Source organism: Megascapheus bottae, chromosome 15, assembly GCF_031878675.1.
Source record: "Megascapheus bottae isolate mThoBot1 chromosome 15, mThoBot2.hap1, whole genome shotgun sequence".
NCBI classification, from domain to species: domain Eukaryota; kingdom Metazoa; phylum Chordata; class Mammalia; order Rodentia; family Geomyidae; genus Megascapheus; species Megascapheus bottae.
In genome coordinates, this window is record NC_143523.1 from 30,131,345 (window position 1) to 30,155,190 (window position 23,846).

Sequence of the window (23,846 nt, forward strand, 5' to 3'; positions counted from 1 at the left end):
TTTCTATCTCGTTGGTTACTTTAGTTTCATTCCTTCACACTACCTTGCCTCTCAAGCCCTTCTGAGATTATTCCCCAGCTCAACAGGTGAGAACCTTGAGAAGAGGATCGTGTAGCTTGCGTGAACATGCAGAGTATATTCCTGCTGGCTATATCAAGATGTCACATAGTTGCAAAACTCAGCTTCCTTAGACTTGGTTGAGATATCTACTACTCTGTGTTTCTTTTTCCTATGAAAGCTGAGCAATAAGTCTGTCATGCTGTGTCATTCTATTTTGCAAGACACTATTACTTCTCTCTTTCCCCCTTTCTTCCTTCACCTCTTTCCCATTCATACCTTCCTCTCCTTCCTCATTTTTCCTCACTCTTATTTTTCTTTTATCCTCTTCCTCCCCTCCAACTCATCCTTCTTGTCATCTAGTGTTGCTGGCTCATACTTTTCACTGTGACACCAAAAATGCAATAATGCAATAAAAAAATGGATTGCTTTCCTTTCCCGTCATTCTTTGGCTCTGTCTTCCTAAACAGTTTGCTTTCTTTTGCTTGTCCTGTTAATTTTCTTCCCACTCTCCTCTTTCTGATGTCTTTTCTGTAGCAGACACAATATCCCCAGCATAATCCAGGGACAAAATGTCCTAGGCTTAATGTTCTAAGCCCCACCCCCGTACTCCACTCAGTTACAGTGATTTCTATAATTGATCTTGCAGTTCTGCTTCCTCATTCAGATTCTGCTTGACTGCTAGCCACAAGTCATGCTCATTCTCCTCTATGTTCTGGAATGTCTCCATGAGAGCCACTGGCAGCCATTCTCTCTCCTCTCAAAACCTAAAGCCGATAAAATAGCTCCCTGTCATGGTTCTTCCACACATTCAAATCCTTTAAACTTTAGCAGGTTGACTTTGCAGACTACATTATTTGCAGAAATGTTAACCGGTTCATAATACTCCAGAGTTAGCAAGAGAACCACAACTAGAATTCCCAAATAAACAGTTGTTGATTAGAGAACAAGCAAGCCATAATGTTGCATAATTCAAATCAAGCACCTTGTTTCATAAGCAGGTGATTATGTAAACTGCGACGCTGGCAGAGCTTTGTTGGGGCATGCTGTGCAGCTATGGCTTCTCTGGTTGCAAGTTTCAGTTTCCAACAAGTCTTTTGCAGCTCATCTGTGCAAATGAGCAAAGGAAAAGAGCCTACAGCTTCAGAAAAGGGGACATATCTCACAGGTGGTTCTCCAGACACCTAGTCATCATTTTCCTTTCTGATGCTTGACTGCAGCTAGTTTTTTATGACAAGGATGGCTAACAGACAGATCACTTGTTTAGGGTTAGGCACCATTATTTGCACAGAGGAGGGTGAGTCTATTTTAAGCTTCTTCAGGACATGCAGGTGATGCTTTGTCTAGCTTGACACAGGATCCAGTTCTGCTTCGCAGAAAGGAAACCACCAAGATTGACCTTACTGGGAGCAGAACAGAATATAAACTTCCCCTTACCTGGCTCTGACTCTATCCACATCCAGTCCATTCTGGAGCAGCAGTGCTTAAGGATACAAAGGCCCCCAATGTAGATCATGCATCTTGAGTAGGTTCATACAGTCTGGCCTCAATATCCTCCTATGTGAAGTTGGAAAAATATTTACCTTAGAAGATGGTTCAATAATTTTGCTATTTAGAGGACTAAATAAAATGTACAATAGATCTATCATTCATTCGTCATTAAATATTAATTGTGCATCTGCCACGAGCCAGTTACCAGGATTGGAATGGAGTCTTTACCCTAAAGGTTATTATAGTTAGTCAAGTGGAGGAGTGAAAATTTTTATAGTTAATTATATAAAAATGCAGCAGGTATAATGAAAATTAAGGATATGGTTTCTGCCACCTCTCAAGTTTAAGGTTATGACTAAACTGATAATAAATAAGGTAAAAGTTAGACTCTCTTTGAACATGAGCAATGATAGACAATTATTAGGCATTGTTTTCTTAGCTGAAAATTGGCTATCATGTAACAGATTTTATGATATATATTAGAAAAGTTAAAAGAGGCATATCATTGCTAGTAAATATCTAATCCAATTCAGTGACCACAGTAAACTAATTCAGCAAAAATCAACTAAAAATGTACATTAATTAAACAGCAGGATGTTTCTAATACTTTGGAAACTCTTTGTGGTCAGAAGCTGGTAGTGGCCTGTGATTCTAGCTGCTCAGGAGGTTGAGATCTACAAATTAAGGTTCAATGCTAGCCCTGGCAGGCAAATCCTAGGACTCTTATTTCCAATAGATGAGTAAAAAGCCAGAAGTAGAGATGTGGCTTAATTGGTAGAGCATAAATCTTAAGAGAAAAATATGAGCAAGAATGTGAGGCGCAACATTCTAGCCCTAGTACAGCACACATTAAAAAAAAGTCATTGTGATGGCTCTTATTTCTATTTTCAAAGTAACGAATATTTATTAAAGTCTTTTCATGTCCCAATCCCATGCTAAACATGTTTTCAGTTATTCTTCACAACTCTACCAGATATGCAGCTTAAAATCCGTATCTCACAGATGAAAGAGCTAAGAGGTCATAAATTTCCAAGAGTTACACCAGGAGAAACAATCAGAGCCTGATATCAAGGCCACAGATTTTTGAGCAAAACTATGCTAACACCCATCATTGGTCTAAGAGTTAAATTTCTTATAAGTCAGTCTCAGAAACAATCACTTTCTTACATTATGAATAAATATGAAGTGAGTCAGACATTTCAATGTAAAATGCTGGTAAAATTGGTTTAAAACAGAGCAAAAATAATCATAAACAATTAACAGGTTAATATTTATTATGGCTAAAGAAACCAATAAGTTAATAAAGAAAACAAAGAGAAAATTAGATTAAATGTGCCTATAATTTTCATGGTCAAATAACTTTATTGACAGCCAATAGCATAATGCATTATTTCTTAATACACATTGAGAATAAAAGTATTGTTGGAATATTAAGTCATATTAATAGTATCAAACTTTCAAATATTAAAATGAATTAAAATTTTAAATAACTTATATGTTAAGGAATTTTAGTGCCAGGATATTTCTTCCTAACTATCCTAGCTGCACAAATATGCATAAAGATTTGATATGCTATTGGAAAAACTGAAGGAAAACAGAAAAGAATTAGCAACAGAAGTTTTATTAAATAACTGTGGTAATGTTAATAAGTTAAGGGAATAAGAAGAATAGAAAAAGATTCTGAATTTACTTTTATATTGCTTAACGTTTCCAACATATACACACATATATTTCACGCTCTATTTAGGTTTAAGGGTTTTATAAAAGTTAGAAATAAAATGTTTAGTTATTTTATAAAAGATATGACTGGTCAAAATATAATTTCATGTTGTAGTTTAGTTGGTTAGGTGGTCATTTTTATTTGGCTATAACTATTTTTGGAAATAATTGGATTTAAAAAAATTCTTTATTGAGATTTCCAAAGTTCTATGTTCTATGTTCTATGTTTCTAATACTTCCTGAAGAAGTATTAGAAGACCTGTTTTAACTGGTAGGTAATGAGTAAAATCTATTGCATCATTAAGTAGGAGCCTTGCATTACAAAGTCAGTCAACTCCTGTGTTAGAATTATTGCCACACATGGTTGTGTCTTTAATTCTTCTTTATCTTTACTCTTTGTAGAAATGTCAGTTCTTGTTTGCAGCCTTCTGCATTTCAATTGATTGTCTGAGGCAGTCATGTTTTTATAAGTAGACAGTGTTACTTATTAAGTGACAGAATACATCAGTGAACAGTTGATCAAACTGATCAACTTTGAGTTGGCTATTCATCTACTAAAAAAAAAATCCTCATACTAGAAATGTTAGTTACAGTGGCCACAGCAGTTAAAGGTGTTCATATAAAAGGAAATTATTTCAGAATATCTCACTACTATGTCAAAAGTCATATATCAAAGAGGAGTGATTGGTGAGTTTGGATGGCATGATAGTAAAGGTAGATTGTCAACGAGTCAATGAGAAATCAAAGGTAGGTCTCTAATACCATGCCACCAGAATTTTTTTCTTGATTCTACCTTGTTTAATTTATTAGTAACTTTGAAAAAATCCTTAAATTATGATAATCATGTTTGTGTATGACATGAAACTGAAAAGAATGTGAGATTCCTTGGTAAAAAAAACCAATAAAATATTTCTTAACCACATGACATAAATCAACATGATGGAAAAACAGTTAAGTTGAAAAGTCAGACCTACTCTGGAATCCCAAGCAGCATATGTGCACATTCACAGTGGAGGAATACACACCTTAGAAACAGTACCTGTGATTTGTTATCATGATCTAACTGTGGCAGGCATAAGGTATATAGATAGCCTCATAGTTAATGCTATTTGGGGCTGATTAAGACAAATATAGATCTTTGATACACTTTTTTCCTTTTAGCAGCATATTTGGATTACCTGGGACCTTAACTAAAAGGCTTATTTAGTTGATCAGGGAATATTCCTCCCCTCCTCTCCCCCTCCCCCTCCCCAATTAAGTTAGTGGAAATATAACAGCTATTAGTACTTTGGTCTAGTAGAAGCAGGTCATGCAGGAAAAATATATGCATAATTGTGTGTTCAAAGATTATTGGCATGCTAGGACTTAAAGTTGTAGATGGTTTACTAATAGTGCTAAAAATCAATTGGTTAAGTCATATGAAAACATCAATGGTTTATGACTGATGAGTAGAGCCAAGTCTTTCTTCACTCTATCAGGGCTCACTAAATTAATGATTTGTTTTCTTACTCAAAATCTGTAAGTAATCTTATTGCTAGAATCAGAAAATGTTAGATTTGTTGAAAAACTTTCAGTCTAGCTGATTTCCTTGTGGGGTGTGTGTGTGTGTGTGTGTGTGTGTGTGTGTGTGTGTGTGTGTAATGAAAACCACATGCTTTACATTTCCACTTTTGTTGTTTTACGGATTCAACATTCAGCCTTCCTGTTCTCTTAACTCTTTCCTGCAGATTTCCCCCCAAATACACTTCTTTCCTCCCACAGATCACAAAATTGAAGTGTTGATGCAACTGATGATAAAAGATGGCAATAATGAAAAGACAAATAAATTTCATCATGTCAATGGAGAAAAATTAATAAAATATTGACTTCAATTCCAGTACTTCTTCCTAAAGTGAATAAATACACTTGGAAACTTACTTTCTTACATATTTTGATTAAATTAAATACTAATATTTCTTCTAAGATTAGAAACATATAATGCCCTGATAGCTGTTAGATTAATCATTAGAATCACAAATCTCATAAAAATTACCTAATCTTTTCTTTTCTGACAAAAGAGATTTCTTTCAATATAAATGTCTTATTATCACAACATCTTTCTTTACTAGTATCTTGGCTAATTTAAATAAGATTATAATTTTGAACTCTTTATCACAAGGACATATACAGTCTTCTTAAATTTTATTTTATTTTTAATGAGAGTAATGGGAAAGAAAAGGGAATTTCCCGGTAGGGATCAGTGGTAACAAAATAAACAATCTATTTATTCCTGGCAGCAGTGATGAAGTTTAAATATTAGCACTAAAGAGTACTATTATTTAAAAAGACTATTCAGTAAAAATGAAATCAGACATTTTTTTTCTAAATTAACCTCACTTTCACAAGACATAGGATCAATCTTAAAGTCTGGTTATCAAATTGAACTCATGGGAAGTGCTTGAAAGATGAATGTAACAGCAAGCAGAAGAGAAAGGGGAACAAATAATGCATGAGCAGATAATGTCTTACTTCTACATTGCTAAATATCAACATTTTCTACAAATTGGGACATGATTTCTAATCTGTTACAACAGTGTTTTAGAGAATGGTCTATTTCAACATTGACAATCAAAGTTGAAGTAGATATTTGAGAAAATTTTGACATTATAAATGAATTTATTAATTTGAAAAAAGTTTCACTAAGTGAGTTCACAGACTTATTACCAAAAAATGTTTATATGCCACTGACTGACTTTTTTTTTCATAGAAGTGCTATAGCATTAGCCTCTGGCTGAATGCTAAGTACTGATCAATCCTGCTTTGAGTGTTGGAGATTGTTCTCATTCCTCACTCTCCAATATATTTTATACCAATCTTTCATTTCCTGGGAAAAGAGAACCATGTGAGCACAATTTTCCTGTACTACCCACATCTGCCTAGCTTTGCTTTCCCTCTTAGGATGAGCAATCACATCTCTATCAAAGGCCAACCTCTCCATCTGTTTCTTGGATTTCATTCCTTTTTCCTTCAAAGACATGGCTCTTGAAAGTACGTTCTTATATTCTGAAATTGTATCACTCATTTTTTCCTTTGTTCTTTGTTTTGTGGATCATTCCAAAGAGCTTCCAATAGTGTTTTAATAGCTTTTTATCTTTACACAACGAAGGGGTTGCTTCCTTTTTGTCGTTTTATTTCCGTTTAAATTGCAGAATATCTATCTACTTAAATATATTATCTAAGCCCTATCTCCACTATTTCCCTTAATATAGATACTACTTCACACACACACACACACACACACACACACACACACACACACACACACACCTCTAACAAAGGAAAATGGAAAATGAAAAAGAGAAGTTACTGGGCGTGGAAGAGATTCATGGAAAAACAGGCTATAGAAACCAAAGGATAATAGGAATTTATTCAAGGAAAGCTTGAAGAGGGATCACTGAGTGTCCTTATAAGAGTTATTAATGAATCTGCAAATCTCTCATTTGGCTGAGAGATAGGATGAAAGATTTATTTACTAAGTAGTTATAGGTAGAGAAAAAGATAAGTTTTATATGACACAATGATTGAATAATTTATCATACATCTCATATGTGGAAGTAAAATATATAATAAATACTGTCAATAATTTGTAAATATTGGTAAATGTACTCACAGTTCAATTTTTTTTTGCAGAACCATGTATGTGTCATGAAAAGAGAAACAGATGTGCTTGAGCCTCTGCTAGCATTTCTTTGCTGGCATTTCTTTGAGTCTGGGGAGGTGGTATTGGGCAGTAATCTTACTCAACAAATAAGTTTACAAGAGCAGATGTGAACTTTTCAAAGCATTGCAAAACCAATTTATTTTCTTAATAATGACAGAATTACAACAATACATGTATCTATCAAAATAGTGGGTGGTTCGGTGTGTGTTTGTGTGTGTGTGTGTGTGTGTGTGTGTGTGTGTGTGTATGAGAGAAAGAGAGAGAGAGAGAGAGAGAGAGAGAGAGAGAGAGAGAGAGAGAGAAAGCTAGAGAGAGAGAGCACAGAGAAGGAAGAAGAAAAGGAAACTGTTTTGTTCAATAATGAAATAATACAAAATGAAAAAATACCGACATTAACACTTACTAAACACTTGCCATATGTCAGAGTCTGTTCTAGTTACAATTATACAATTTACAACAATATAGAATGATAAATGATACCCCTCAACTTTCTATTCATATGGTATTTTATTTGCCAGGTACCAGTGGCTCATGACTGTAATCCTAGCTACTCAGGAGGCTGAGATCTGAGAACTGAAGTTTAAAGCTAGATTGCAAAGGAAAATCTGTGACTCTTCTTTCCAGAGGTGATGCTCTGGCTCAAAACAGTAGAGCACTGGTCTGGAGTGCAAAAGCACTATGACAGCACTCAGGCCCCAAGTTCAAGCCCCATAACTAATACAAAATTTTAAGAAGTATTTTATAACTCAATAAGAAAAGAAGTCTATCCATTAGAATATCTACTATCAGAAAACAGAAAGTAGAAAGCTTTGGATAGAGAGACTGGAGAAATAGGAACTCATGGGAATTCAGGTGTGCTGTCAGTGGAATTTGAAAGTGAGGCACCCTCTTTGTAAAAATGGTGGTTCCTCAAAGACTTATTAACAAAACTCTTACATGACTTAACAAACATCCTGTCTGTGTATATACTCAAATGAAGTAAAACAAAATCTTGAATCAATATTTGCATACCCATTTTCATTGCAGGTTATTCACAATAGCCACATGGTGGAAATATCATTAATATAAATCAATCAATTGCATAAATAATTGGTTAAATGGCAAGCCTCTCTAAAATTTAAAGACAATAATAAATAATAGTTTAAAATATCACATAGACAATAAAATAGTCTTAAAATACGTTACATATAACAAAATAACGAGATTATGCTAAATACAATTTTTAAATCATGAAGCAAACATTGTATGCTTTAGACTTAGATGTGGTATCTAAACCGATAAAGTTGAAACCACTTTGAATAGCTACTTAAAGATAATAATAAGAAGAAAAACTTACAGAAACAAAGGAGAATGGTACTTGCCAAAGACTGGGAGAGGAAAGAGAGAAATGGAGTTTCTGTTCATAAAGTACTAACGCGCATGTAATCAACAACATCATACTATATGCTTCAAAATGTGAGGAAATTTGTGCTATATAGGTATTATCATCATGGGAAAATGGTAACTTTAAATAGACGTGAAATTAAATCATTTGACACCACCAGCTCCTCATTTTTTATTTGAAGAAGTGAGATTCAAACAGGAAAGTCACTAAGTTCAACTCACAAGGCTAGAGATAAAATTAGATGAAGAGCTCTGATCTTAGAGTGCTCTGTCTAGTGTGTTCTGATACAATACCAAATCTAAGTTAAGTTGGTTTGTCTTAAAAAAAAAAGCAGGGTTGGGGGGAACTCTGACTCATCTGGGGAAAAATCCTTCAATTTCTCTCTTCTCTTTAGCTTTGAAGGTAGGCATTACTCAGCTAATCCAATTTCCCTACAGAATTAAATTTAACAGCAGTGATTATGGAGTAATGCATTTTCAACCCACAATTCCCTCTATTCCTGCCTTTCCTGAAATGCACAAGTATGGGATGTAATATCCTTGGACTGGGCAAATACTCTAAGTATTGCTTCAAAGTCACTATGAAAGCTAGCCATACTTGTTGCAAAGTTCATTTCCAGTAGAATGCCAAATGAGTTTTTTCAAAGCCATTTTCACTGCAAAGCAAACCACTAAACTTAAAAATTAAGCCCTCTGAAAGAAAACCAGGCCTGGTGCCATGGCTCAAGCCTGCAATCCTAGCTACTTAGGAGACTGAGAGCTGAGGATTGTGGTTCAAAGCCAGCCCAGGCACTAAAGAACTTGGAGACTTTTATCTCCAATTAACCACCAGAAAAATGGAAATGGCGCTATGGCTCAAAGAGTGGGGTTGAAGCCTTGAGCTGAAGAGTTCAGGGACAATGCCCAGGTCCCATGACCAACAAAAAAGAAAAGAAAATCAGATTAACCATTATTGATTATTAGATATTAGTTTTGCATGAACAACTGCAATTCAGAATGCCTACAGATTCCAAAATCTGTGGATTTTCAAGTCTTTTATATAAAACAACATAGCCAAAACAAATTAAAGATAGCTTGGACAAGTGGGACTGCATTAAATTGCAGAGCTTCTCCATGGCAAAAGACATAGCAAGTTAAATAGAAAGCCCACAGAGTGGGAGAAGATCCTCACTAACCATACAACAGACAAAGGCCTCATATCTAAAATATATCTACAGCTCAAAAAATTGAATCACTCCAAAGAAACAACCATTCCATTAAAAGATGGGCCAAAGACTTGAAGAGAGACTTCTCCGAAAAAAAAATAAGAATGGTCTATAGACACATGAAGAAATGATCCACATCTCTGGCCATAAAAGAAATGCAAATCAAAACAACCCTGAGATTCCACTTCACTCCAGTTAGAAGGGCCATGATCAAGAAATCCAACAACAGCAGATGCTGGCAGGGATGTGGCCAGGAGAGATAGCTACTAGACTGTTGGTGGGAGTGTAAACTCGTTCAACCACTATGGAAAGCAGTATGGCAGTTCCTCAAAAGACAAAACATAGAGCTCCCCTGTGACCCAGCAATTCCACTATTGGTGGACCTATTGGTCCAGAAACAAGGACATTCTAAATCCACTAGCACAATGATGTTCATTGCAGCGCTATTTACCATAGCAAAGATATGGAACAACCCAGATGTCCCTCAATTGATGAATGGATCGCCAAGATGTGGTATTTATACAAAATGGAATTCTATGCTGCCATCAGAAAGAACAACATTGCACCATTTGTAAAGAAATGGAAAGAGTGGGAAAAAAAATCATATTAAGTGAAGTAAGCCAGACCCAAAGGAACATAGGCTCAATGGTTTCCCTCATCTGTAATAATTACTACACATCCTAGCAGAGGATTACAATAGCTCAAAACCTAGATACATAAAGCCTTATAGGATGAGGCCAAATTAATGGACCTTCAGGACATGGAAACAAGAGTTTAATTATAAGTGACTGTTATTCTTTATGTATTATGTTTTTCTCTCTTCTCTTGTGTTGGTTAATCTCATAGTGTTATCCTATACCACGTTTTTAACTGGTGTACTATATAGATGTTTACTTGTTTGTTTGAAATAGAAAGGGGAAAGAGGGTGGGGGAGGGAAATGGAGACAAAGACATGAGAGGGGATACCAATGTGTGAGAAGTAATGCACCCTCTATCTGGTGAATATAACTGTATAAACATTGAAATAAAAATAAATATATAAATAAATAAAACCAACATAGCATTTGCATATAAACTTTGACATTTTCTTGCATATTTTCAATGATCTCTTCACTACTTTTTGTGTCAGATATGATGCCTTCACATCATTTCACTTGTATGGAAACTGCAGAACACTCACCACATAGAAAATTCAAGTTTTCTTTTCTAGACCTTTCTAATATTTCCCCCTACTTATTTTAATTTAAGATTCATTGAATCTGCAGATTTGGAACTTAAAGATACCATACAATATTTGCACATGTGCATATCCCATAATGATTTTAGGGCATGTCTGGGAGATAATATGTCCAGTTGATGACATATTGCTGACACTAGGATGTTTGCCTCTTTGATTTTCCACATGGACAATTTCTATAAAACGTGTGGTTGATTGAATTTTCTGCTCTGCCATCATAATTAATCCTTTATGAAATACTCAAGTCTTATAGAAAGATGCTATATTTTCCCCACAGCCTACACTTCAAAATTAGTACTTTATATGTGACTCATATAAGAATCTTTGTTTGAAACTCATCCATGGCACTGGTCTCAATCCAGTATCATTTGTAACACAGTTTCCTCTGCCAATAATATCACGTGATCTGTATTGTTTTTCTTTCAGGCTTTTATGAATCTATCAGATGTGACTTGAATTTGTATATGATCTTACAAGAAGACATCTGATCTCTGTTGAAGGCTGTAGGGGAAAAACGGTTCTTACATAACCACAGTAATAGTTTCATACTGTCCTTACTTACCTCAGTATCTTTTCTTCAAAACTCCCCTTTGCTTCTTTCCATCATTGCCTAATTTTTCTGGATCTCCAGTACACAGGAAGCCTTCCTCCTTTTCTTCCTTTCCTCTCTTCCTCCCTCTCTTCCTTCCTTTCCTCAATTCTTTCCCTCCTCCCTCCCCTCCCTCTCCTCCTCTTCTCTCCCTCTTTCCTTCTCTCCTTCTCTCCTTCCTTCCTTCCTTCCTTCCTTCCTTCCTTCCTTCCATCCCTTTATTACTAAATGTAAAGTTCATTTTGTGTAAGTATGTGAAATTCACTTTGTATAAGTATGTAAGTGATGCATGTATACTTCATATAAAATTTCAGACAATTCATTTAATCAGAAGTTCTCTTTGAAACTCATTCACAGAGCTAGCCATATCTTTTCCTTGGTAAACATTAGATTGGAACATATAAAACCATTGATTTTATAGGTCACAAATAGAAAAATACCAATAATTTTATAAGGTCCAATAAACTATTTGCACATAGAAATATAGAGTGTTATTTCATGGATTAAAATAGAATCATATTGCATCTTTTTTGCAGTTGGTTGTTTTTTGCACATACTAATCTTCTAGAGATATTCTGACATCTTCTAGATCAGTACATGTAGAACTATGTTATTTTCTTAACTATTGGTAATAGGAATTAATAGATAGATATTGAAATTCATAATTGATTTTATCTATCTGTTGCTGGCCATTTACTGCTATTATATAACTTAAACACTGGGATATGCCCCTTTGCTTATGTGGAAATATCAAACGTTAATTTTTAAAGCAAAATTTCGTGAAAACAAAAAAACTACAAAAGATTAAGTGTTATTATCTGCAGAAATACCATTAGTATCTGCTTTATATGACTGTTTAAACTTTGCCTGAAAGTAACCTTTGCCTGGTCTGGCTTTGGAGACTTTCCATTTCAAGGTATTTCCTCCACTACTTGCCAGTTACCATAGTGTTTGGGGCTGATTATCCTTGCAGATAACCATGACACAACTTTCAGAAAGAGCATCTGAACATACATATTCAATATCTCTAAACTTATTGGCCTGCTATAAAGCAAAAAACCTCTGAAAATTCTGAAACCTGGGAGATTCAATAGCACCATGCTGACGGCTGTTTGCTATTGGCAAGGGCTTTCTTACACCATAACATGATGAAGTGCATTATGTGGGGAGACTGAGCAAGTATGTTAGTGCATCTATCTCTCTCTCTCTCTCTCTCTCTCTCTCTCTCCTCTCTCTCTCTCTCTCTCTCTCTCTCTCTCTCTCTCTCTCTCTCTCTCTCTCTCTCTCTCTCTCTCTCTCTCTCTCTCTCTCTCTCTCTCTCTCTCCTCTCTCTCTCTCTCTCTCTCTCTCTCTCTCTCTCTCTCTCTCTCTCTCTCTCTCTCTCTCTCTCTCCTCTCTCTCTCTCTCTCTCTCTCTCCCTATCTCTCATCATTAATGCTCTCATTAGTTGCCTAATCCTCATGGGATCATCTAATCCTAATTATAGTCCTAAAGTCTCATCTCTGAATATACCAACACATGATTGGGGGATTAAGTTTCTAACACCAAATCTTTCAGGGGACATGGTTATATCATAAGTAAGTTAACTATATATGTTGAAATTATGAAAAAGTTGAATATTTCATAATTTCTACACTAAAAGAAAGAAATATGCATTTTTAGTATATCCTTCCAGACATCTTAAGGAGCATAGCTATATACATTCATACTTTTCTTAGCATAATTGGAATATTGTATATACACATATTTTACTCAATATCTTCCCAAGTCTTACATTGTGAGAACATTTCCATGACACTAAAAACTTTAAAGGAAATCACGATTAAATGCACAGTAACTTCCACCAAATGGATGTTTCATAATTTACATATTTTTCATAATTTTCAAAATAAATTTTAGTATATTTAGATTGTATAAAACAGAAATTAAAAACAAACTGCATTATACACATTCATATCTGTGTATGAAATCCTCCTTAGGAGAAATTTCTAGAAGTGGAGCATAGGGTTAAGTAATGAGGTATACAAAAGCTCAGGTGACAGAGAGAGTGTAGGGTCACTACTTATTTCCCTTTTTTTGCTCTTATTCAAGTTCATAGAAATAAGACTCTGGAAACTTGATGCCTCAAGCAAGTATTATCATGTTTAACTGTGTGTTGATATCATGCCTTACTGGAGAACTCAGTTCTGTTCAGAAGGCTAGTATGAGTGAGAACATTTTCCTCATACTCATTTCCCCAACTGGAAGCTGAAAAAGTGAATATGACCATGCTAACCCCTTTCAGCTAGAGGCAAACTACGATTCTGAGCTTGAATAAGGGATCTGGTGCCAGACAGATTAAGCTGTTGCATGCAGTCTTGCAACTTCATCTATGATCTTGAGAAAGACCCCCCCATAACCTTCTCACCACAAAAGAGGATCATACATCTACTTAGGGATGAATCATCAACAACTATATACCATGCACTGTTATAAGTCAACTGGCACAATAGAGAACAAAGGAATAGAAATCTTTGTCTAGTATCTTTATGTTAGAATATGTAATTTATGATTAGATAATGCTAAAGGGCAAAACATGCTTGATATTGCATAACGTCAGCCTTAGGCATGACGTTCTTGAATTAGATTCAGGCTTAAATCTGTGGTGAGGTCAGATCTTCCTTGTGCCCTGGGATATGGGAGTTAAAAGGGTGATCTGGGGCCAGGAAGTGGGAGAAATCTGACTAATAAAAAGAAGAAGACTGCACTCTTCTGAAGAGGAAATTACCACTGGAAAAAGTTAATCTTTTTAGGTCCAAAACTACAACTTGAACTTGGTAATTGCTGCTTTTGCTTATTGGCTAATGCTCTGCCAACTGAGTCAACTTCAGCCCCTCAAAAGTTGATTTTCAATGAAAGGTGTGAGTCTTATAAAGATGAAAAATGAACATACATTAAATATTTACTCCATACCCAGATATTAGAAACAGTTCAAAGAAGTCACAAATATACATGTACGTATTAAAGGATCCAGAATCTTCTTCCAATTTGAAAAAAGAAATGAATTGATTATCTCCACTGGGCAGGAGAGAATTAAAAAGTCTATAAATAAGAATTTATTTCTGTAAGTTAAATCTTTTCAGCCTTATAGACTTCAAAATATTATTAAAGGTATCATGGAGGGCCGGGAGTTTGGCCTAGTGGTAGAGTGCTTGCATAGCATGCATGACTATCTGGATTTGATTCCTCCGTACCATATACATAGAAAAAGGCAGAAATGGTGGTGTGGTTCAAGTGGTAGAGCTCTAGCCTTGAGAAAGCCCAAGGATAGTGCTCAGGCCCTGAGTTCAATGCCCAGGACTGGCAAAAAAAAAAGATATCATGAAATCATGGACTAACGTGGTAGAATAATTTCGACTGAAATACAATTATTTTCTCTATTCTGTAAAATAGACTTAGTGATTGTTTTGGGGAATTTTTCCACATAAAATTAGAATAACTGACTTTTTAAAAATAAGCTTTTTCCAATCCTGAAGTATGACTGATTCATAAACTCAGTCCAAAGAAGAATGGAGAAGGAAATGAGAACACTTCCCCATCTGTCTGTCTCCTCTGTTGCTTTTGCATACTAAAACGCTAGTTGAGAAAGTTTCAGTCACCAAATTTGCATTTATTGGGCATTGTGGACCACAACATATAGTGAGTACATTGTATTTTTCAATATAATATGAGTTACATAGAAGTAAAAGTTTTACAAAAGAAAACTTATCTTTATGGTGCAGAATATTGTCTTCTATATTCTGTGATCCACTAAAACCACAAGAGTGAAATGGTTTCTGACCACATTGGGCATTATTGTCACTCAAAGAGCTTTCAGAGATACAAACATCAATGGTGCAAGTTTCAAAGATCTATCATAGATGTGTAACTTGTAGCCTGAGCACCTGAATTGTTAAACATCCCTCAGCCACAGTAAAGAATCACTGTCCTAGACAACCACACCTTCCCAGTCTTTTCTCTCTGTGTATGTGGCCTATAGTTGATGGCTAATAATAGTGTTAGCAATAGAAATGGAACTTAACTTGAAAATCAGATCAGTTCTTGTTAATATGAAGAAATAGTCATTTTGCCTTTAGATAAAGCAAATGGAACTTTTCCTTGAGGTTGATCCTAATGGAATAATTATAATTATTGGACTTTTGGGCATTTGATTGCTTTAGTCATGCAAAACAGAGTTCATCATTGTTACCTCTAAAATTGAAAAGTCAGTGACTTTTTTTAGGCTCAGCTTCTAACATTCACAACTTAGGTGATTCATTGATTACTAAAATTACTATTTGGCTTCCTATGTTTATTGAAAATATATAATAATTAAGACGAAACTTTGCATTAAATTTCTAGTTTATTTTATAATATCCAACCTACCATCTCTGACTGGTCAAACATGATCTTTTTGTGTTTGAGTTTTTTCAGCAGACATAACATTTTACACATTTATTTCTTCTTGTTCTTCTAGTATTGTTGGATAATGTGACACTGGCAACAAGATAGCCAAGGAACTCTTAAATTGACTCTTATGCGTCCAGGCATAAGTAATGGGTTTTATGACATTGACTGTCAATCTTTGTCATAGAAGTTGGATTAAAAAGGCAACTAGTACAACATGGTGACTGCCAAGATGTTTACAAATGGCACAACGGACAAGAACAGAGTAGTAAATGCGATATGATTAGCCATGTGGCTCCTTGTGTGATGAAAGTAAGGAATTCTGGCCTGTATTACACTGCATATTTCTCAAATCTTTGGGGATCTAGTCAGAGGTAGTAGGTGCTCTGAGATGATCGCATTGGCCACATACACTAATTTAGAGACATGTTTGAGATCTGAAGCTGAGTGACATTGAATCAGTGTGATTTTCTTTTTTCCTTTCCTCTGCATCTGGTGAGGATTTTTTTTCAACCATTATGTCTTCTTCACCAAAACCGCATTTGCGTTGCTTGCTGTTATCTAAGTTGTTTAATTTTAGATGTTTCAAATAAACTGTAAGTGACTCTCCTGACAAGAATAATGATTTCTTAAAGCAAGAAATAGGATGAGTGATTGAATGCCATCTCACCATCTCTTTACTTTAGTCCTTTTATCCTGCCACAAAATATACAATACCTTTATCATAGATTCCACATGAACAAATAATTCTCAAATATTTGCTTATATGAATGATTTTGATATTTTCATAAAGATGAAAGAATTTGATGAAAGTGAAACAACAACAATAAAAAAAACCTGTGCTAGAATCTCACATGTCCACTGGTCATATTTTATTTACAGACTTTATTGCTAAAGGAAAAAATGGTTTTAGACTAAAAAGATACTGCTGCCAATTTTGGTACTATTCATAAGGTAATAGTTGTGGCCCACTTTTTGAGTTAAGATGTGTTGCTTTCTTAAATCTAAACCAGAGAGAGTCCAATTACAACCACATGTACCTCTTGTCTTCAACCCATTTTGAATACACAGAATAGGCCTCATTTGTGACACAAATATGCCCGTGTGTCTCTCTGTTTCTGTGAATCCCAGTGTGCAACTATACAGTTGATCAGTGGCAACAGAGAAGCATTAATGAATCTGATTATTTGCTCCTTGGCATTTTACTTACGAAATTCCCTTATCTCCAGTTTCAACACTCAACCAAGTGAAGAATCCAAATTCAGTCTGTCTTGTTTGCCAGTATACATGTTGTAAATCCTCCATGGCCAGTTTCTGTCTATCTATATGATGTCACTGACGGAAGCTGGGGGAAAGATGGAGAGTAGCTTATGTAATTGCAAGTGACATAAATAATAAAAAAGGACATAGAAAAATGCAAAATAGAGTAAAGCAGTTGGGAATGATGAGTTTCAAAAACAACAACAAAAACCAATGAATTTAACTGGCTCACAAATTTCCTGAGCATTTTATGATCAGGAACCCAATACAGCTCTTGGAACCCAATACAGTGTGACTCTAACATGTAATTAATATTTTTAAAGTCCCCTTGTTCCTAGGAACTATTGGCGCAAAGTGCAATTTGACTAGTTTGTAGGTGTGGGTTCTAGTTGTCTAGCGATTAGAAAGGTTTCAAAGAGGGGAAATAGAAAGAATGTGGGATCGATTGATTGACTGAACCTCCTCTTTTTATTATGAACTTTTAAGTAAAGGCAGGAGTCTTCTTCCAATTTCCAATTCTAAGCCAGTGACTCCAAAAGACTCAATAAATATTTATAATAGTAATTTATTCTGTCTCTATATTCATTCTTCAAGAATTTCCCATCCTTCCTTTTTTCTATAGCAAAATTTTTTCTATAGAAAATTATAGCAAAAACCACTAAATACTGACGTAGATCTATGTCTAAAATGTCAGGGACATTTTAGGGACAAAAAGTATGAAGTTGTTAGTTTTCTTGGATTGGGAAAAACATTCATAGAACCCTATAGATTTTACATTCTGTTTATGTATATATTACTCTCTAATTGCAGACTTTGTTTTTACTAATGCTTCTAGAAAGGTTTTGGTTTTATTATCTTTCTTGTTTTTTGACTTGATTGCTTAACCAAATCCAAACCACTCATGAATCCTCATTTGAGAGCTGAGGATTTTTCTGTCTAGAGCTTCCTGCCTACCACAATCCACATTCTCTCCATCCACCCCTCAGGGACCCATTGACTGAAAAAGAAGACAAATTTTTGAAAAAGGTTATGAGCTTTCTCAGTTCGAATGAATATAGGCATTTGATACAGCATGAAATATATGAAAAAATATCAGGATTTTTTGGAGATAAGGTCTCTATGTAGCCCAGTCTGATTTTCACTTTGTGATCCTCTAGTCCCTATTTCCTGAGGTGCTGTTATTATATGTATGTACCACTATGCTTAGACTACAGTAATTTTTTTTCACAAAAGAGTCTGAAGCCAGGGGAAGGATATATGGTATGGTGAACAGCAGAGGGACATTAGTCTCATGTGAACTTATATTTAAATTGTTATTCTGATATTATTCTTGTCCTGACTTATTCTTTTTAAGGTTAAATAACATTCTTTTACCTAGAAGTGGAAGATAATATACCTATCTCACAAAAGTATTATAAAGATTACAAGCATGAGATTATAGACCCATTATTCTCTCCTCAGTACCTGCGATAAATTAGCTTGAAATACATCCTTGTTCAAACAATCAAATAGTTATTATGAAATTGCAGTGAAATAATTTAGAAACATCACTGTTTCTCAATGAAATAGAAGATACATGGTTATTTTCTCCATATGACCAAAACAATAGGTTACTTTTAAAAGAGATGAGGGGAAATAAAGGAAACAATGGATGTTAAAAGAAGAAGTGAAATTTAGCATTCAGTGGATTTGTTAGCATGATCTAATTCCTTCCTGTGATTTCTCACTTTAGTTTTGTCTGTACTGTTTCCTAAGGCCTCAGTGTATTTGCTTTTCATTTCCTGGGGGAATTGCCCTTTCAAAGTTTTCTGTGCTTGCTTGCACAATATCCGAATTGTAGGCCAATCTGAATTTCCTATAGGGTAGAACAGGAGGTTGGGGAGATTGTATATTCTAGACATACAGTAGTGTTTTGCATTTCTCCTAAAAACCCCTTTGTTGCACAACTAGATAAATTTAGAGTAGAAAGATCCTCAAGACATTTGTGGCTTTAATTATTCTATTGGATATGCAGAGCTATCCAATTGGTCTCAAGTTCTTTACTGAGCTTTACTGATCTTATCAAACTTTGTAGATATGTACCATTGAATCACAAAATTAAACATATTGTGGCTTCTAAGAGCTTGGTCCCAGTATAACTGAACAAGCTGAGTTTCTGCCCTTACTGGTAAACTTTCTTCTGTCTAACAAGGCTGTGCACTTGTCTGATATCAGCTGAAGTCAGTCCAAAGCTGTGAATTAATTCTTTGCAGTCTGTGCTACCAAAAATATTTAGCTTCCTTTCTATCTGGATCGATTGCATCAGATTTGCTACCTCTGTAGCACTTAGTGACAATCCCCATCTACTTTAGTGCTGACTTGAAAAATAGTACTAATGGCTTTTGTTTCTCTCGTAGCACTTTCCTTGTTTAGAACAATGTTTTCAGTACGTTTGTGTAGTCTCTTTCTCTCTCTTTCTCTCTCTCTCTCTCTCTCTCTCTCTCTCTCTCTCTCTCATCAAAGTCAGGATCACATTTTTGTGTTCATTCTTTATTCACATCTAACTAAATATTTTGTTTGAAACATGATATGCACAGGTAAGAAACATGGACTTAATTTCTTACTGAATATTTTTTGTGTTCAATTTGGGAGTTTGAACTGAGGACCTCGTCCTTGCTAAGCAGGTACTCTTGCCATTTGAGCTCCATCTGCCCCTTGAACCTACTAACCTGCTACTAACAAAAGAATCCTCATGTTGATGTTATTTTCCAGCACAGTAAAAATAAATGCAGTGGAGGCAAGACCAAAGCTCCTCCCTGCTGACTATACCAAAATTGCAACAGGAATCACTTCCTCCACGTGACAAAGCTTTGTTGCTCAGTTTCGGCTACCACCATTGAGATCATGCTACTTCATAAAAGGGAAATAACTGCCTTGTATGATTGGACAGGACTCCATAGCTCTGGCTGGATTAAATTGGCCAGAGAAGTCAACTTTTCATTACAAATAAAAATAAGACTGAAGAAAAAAATTCTACCTCTGTGTCCCAAGAGTGCAATGGCTTTTAGTGATTGCTTCATTAACAATCCAAGAGAATGTAAACTCCTTAAAAGAGAAGGGCGAAAGTAATACGGTTCCCTTTAAGGGAAATGTTCCTAAAGATTAAGAAAATGGCATTGTTTAAACATTGCAGCAGTTAATTACCTTCGTGGGCCATGAACAAAATGAAGTCAAGAGCACTCTTGTTTCCTATTTGTTCTCTGCCTACAGAGAACCACAGCCACTGTGGTTCTTTTTAAGACCCTCATCATGTCTGGCTAATCCTCTATTTTAAGCTTCATGGGAACCCATCCCCTTTCCCTTGCTGAACATCCTGTTTGCTTTTCCAGACATGCATCCTGACACACCCCAATTCAACATGGCTCCCCAGGGATGCCAGGGTCCTGCAGATGCCCCAAAGCTTTGTGCTCCTTCCGCCTTAATTTCTTTTTTCAAATTATGCCCTTCAAAGAAAAGCCCCACTACTTGGCTTGGCAAATGGAACTTTCTGGTTTGAAACTCAAATGCTCTTAGTTACACCATTTCTGAAATGAATCCCACAAATGGAAACATCACAGAATGTATTTGTTACTGTCTATTCACATGATAGAATATATTGTATAAATCAAAATAGAGGCCAGTACCGTTACCTAGTGGTAGAGTGCTCACCTAGTAAGGAGCCCTGGGTTTGATTCCTTGGTACCACATATTCACCATAGCAAAGATATGGAACCAACCTAGATGTCCCTCAGTTGATGAGTGGATCAACAAGATGTGGTATTTGTACACAATGGAATTCTATGCTGCTGTCAGAAAAACGACATCGACCCATATGTTAGGAAATGGAAAGACTTAGAAAAAATCATATTAAGTGAAGTAAGCCAGACTCAAAGGAACTTAGGTTCAATGGTTTCCCTCATTTGTCATAATCAGTAGAAACCTTGGGCTCTCCTAGCAGAGATCTACAATAGAACTAAATCTAGAGACATTAGGCCAAATAGTATGACACTAAATGTAAGGACCTCCAGGATACTGAAACAAAAGCCATATAACGAATGGTTGTTGTCCTTAATGTACTATGTTATCTCTCATCTCCTTTGCTGTCCCTTGGGTATCTCATATTGTTACAGTACCTCACTTTGTTATCTGATATATTGAATTTATTTGTATTTGGTTATTTGAAATTTGATAGGGAAGGGGGGAAAACCAAGACGGGGTGGGGGGAGGATAAAGGGTACCAAGATATGTGAAAGGGTCTCAATCTATGTGAATTAATGCACCTTGTATATGGCAAATATCATGTAACCCTTTTATTAATTACAATAAAAAATATTAAAAAAAAAGAAAAAAGAAAAAGCCCTATGTGATGCTGGGCTCAAGTTGTAGAGCACTAGACTTGAGAAAAAAGAGTCCAAGGACAGTGCCCAGACCCTGAGGTAAAGCCCCAGAAGTGGCAAAAAAATAGAACAGACCATTACACACATAGCATGGTAATACAATCTTAAACAACCTAGATACAAAAGAATCATTCTATATAAAGTACCTTTCATAAAGTTTTAAAAGTGGAAAAAAACTATGCTGTTTGAAATCTAGTCAGCAATTTCCTTGCTTGTTTTCTTAAATTGTTGCCATTTTGGCTGAAGTGAGATAAAAATCTAGTTATGTCTCAATTTGCATTTCCTGTATAGCTAAGGATGTTAAGCATTTTTGCTTATTTTAGCCATTTGTCAATATTTGAAAACTGTCCAATTCATTTGTCCTTTTATTAATTGGGCTATTTATTATTTTGGAGTTTAATTTTGGAGCCTTTTATATATTCTGGATCTAAGTCCTTTATACCAATGTAAAACTGGCAAAAGATTCCCTCTAATTAGGTAGGATTTCTTTTGATCTTGGTAATTATTTTCTTTGCATATAGAAGCTTTTTAATTTGTTGCAATGCTATTTTTCCATTTTTACTCTTGATTTCTGAAAAACTGTGATAATTCTATTCAGAAAATCATCATGCCATTAGGAGAAAGAAAATTGTATTTTCTGGGTGTGTTATCATAGCCTTACTGAGTGAATGTATTTAAATTTCCATTTCCAAAATCACATTAAGGCACTATAAGCTCTTGGAATTGTGGTGGTATTAATACCTTTTAATTGTTTTTTTTCCTTCATATCACTAATATTTTCCTTGAATATTATCTTTTCTGGATTTCTAGGAATTGTGATAGAAGACAATGCTTCTCTTCATGAACTTAACTCACTTCCCATTCTTTAATTCTTTTTCACTGACTCATTTTCCTTTGTCCTTTAACCCCAGCAATTTAGCTTCCTTTGCTTTTCACCTCCATTGTTCTCTATTCTAGACAAAAATGCATAGTAACATAAAGATATTTCCTTGGGAGGATCATTAAAATTATGTTATACATTTTTATATTCTCACCCTCAGAAAATTCAAACATAAGCTATTATGCTAATCTATGTGAATAGCAATATGTTTATCTATATGTATAATGATAAATCAGTCATTTCTGTCTAGTGGTATTTGCTTAATGATCACTCAACAGAAAACAGGACTTCTTTTCCTTATCTCTAGTGCAAAGAACACATAGTTTCTGAGACATGGAGAAAGAATGAATTAAACAAAGAAACTTTGTGACCTTCTAGGCACAATCTAGCCAAATTTTATATATGTGTAAACATATAGAAACATTGAAATAAATAAGTAAAACAGGCAGTAAAATTTGTGATGTGGACATACCAAGTTTTGATTAAGTCCCCTTTCATTGCCAGGATACCTTTGTTTGCATTATCTCTTACTTTCTGGATTTTCATCTTGAGATTTATTAAGTGTTGTTCATCCATCTATTAGCATACCAATTATGACCTTGGTTTTTCTCCCCTCATCCAAGCCACAGGTGATCTCTTTCTCTTTCTCAAACTTCTGTTGCTTTTTACTGCTTTTGCAATAAAAAGAATCTTTGGTAGTGAATGCATTACTTTTATTGGTGAACTTATTTTGATATAAATCCAAACTGAAAACTCCATGTGTAGCGTGCATGTTTGTTTAATTTACTTTTGGATTCTGTGTTTCTCCTGTCATCTAGTTTGCCTAATGAATTACATTTAGTTTTATCCATTGTGTTACCCAAGTGCATCTTAGTTCACTGCCCCAATGGAATTCTGCGTAGATGAAAACCATTCTGGATTTTATTATTGCCTCATAAATTTTCTGGAGATGGTAGTATAGATCACTTTGTTTTCTTGACTCTTGCTCAAGTGTCAATTGGAGATTTAGTAATCAAAATTTCCATTCCAATTTGAAAGTTCAGGCAGTATGTCTCCTGAGTTGGGTAGTGTTTCCAAGGATAACGTTTCTGATGGCTAGCTGGAAATGTCCCAACCAGGTTTCCCTGGTGAGTTTTCTAACATTCATGCAGATGTTTTGGTACACCACAGATGTGGCATATAGCCTGATATTATGCGTTTCCTCTTCTCTGAAGAATCTACCTAGCAACTCCAAACCAAAATGATAGCTTGGAATCTGAAAGGCCTCACACATAAATGAAAGCACACACATCCTGTTTGGCTAGACAGATGCAATGTCAAGCTATTTTTTTGTGTTGTTTCCTTTTGTATACAGAGGACGGACCTCATGGTCTTATTAGGTTCAAATTCTTTCCCTGCTATTTATGAGCTGTATGATCACTAACAGCCTTCAAATCCCTGGATACTTCAGTTCTCACATTTCTACAGCTAGGATTTAATTTACAG